Below are 255 nucleotides of genomic sequence, written 5' to 3' on the forward strand. Positions count from 1 at the left end.
CTGCAAACATGACAGGCCAACAGGAAACCTTTACACAAGGAAGTTATAAAATAAGTACAGCTGAAACGGTCAACAATTTTGGTATCAAAAAACATGCTATAGTATCTTCAGCACAAATTAAATAAAAGTGGGTAAAAAGTACGTACGGTATTTGAACACCCTACAATTTTGAAAGTTCTCAAACTTAAAAATGAAGAAATTTATCATTAGGTGCGCTGAGAGAGACGGAACAATTTTTTTTTTTTAAACTCTGGA

The sequence above is a fragment of the Eucyclogobius newberryi genome, unplaced genomic scaffold (assembly GCF_026437365.1).
Source record: "Eucyclogobius newberryi isolate DKJ021-1_F unplaced genomic scaffold, fEucNew1.0.hap1 SCAF_17, whole genome shotgun sequence".
In the NCBI taxonomy this organism is placed as follows: domain Eukaryota; kingdom Metazoa; phylum Chordata; class Actinopteri; order Gobiiformes; family Gobiidae; genus Eucyclogobius; species Eucyclogobius newberryi.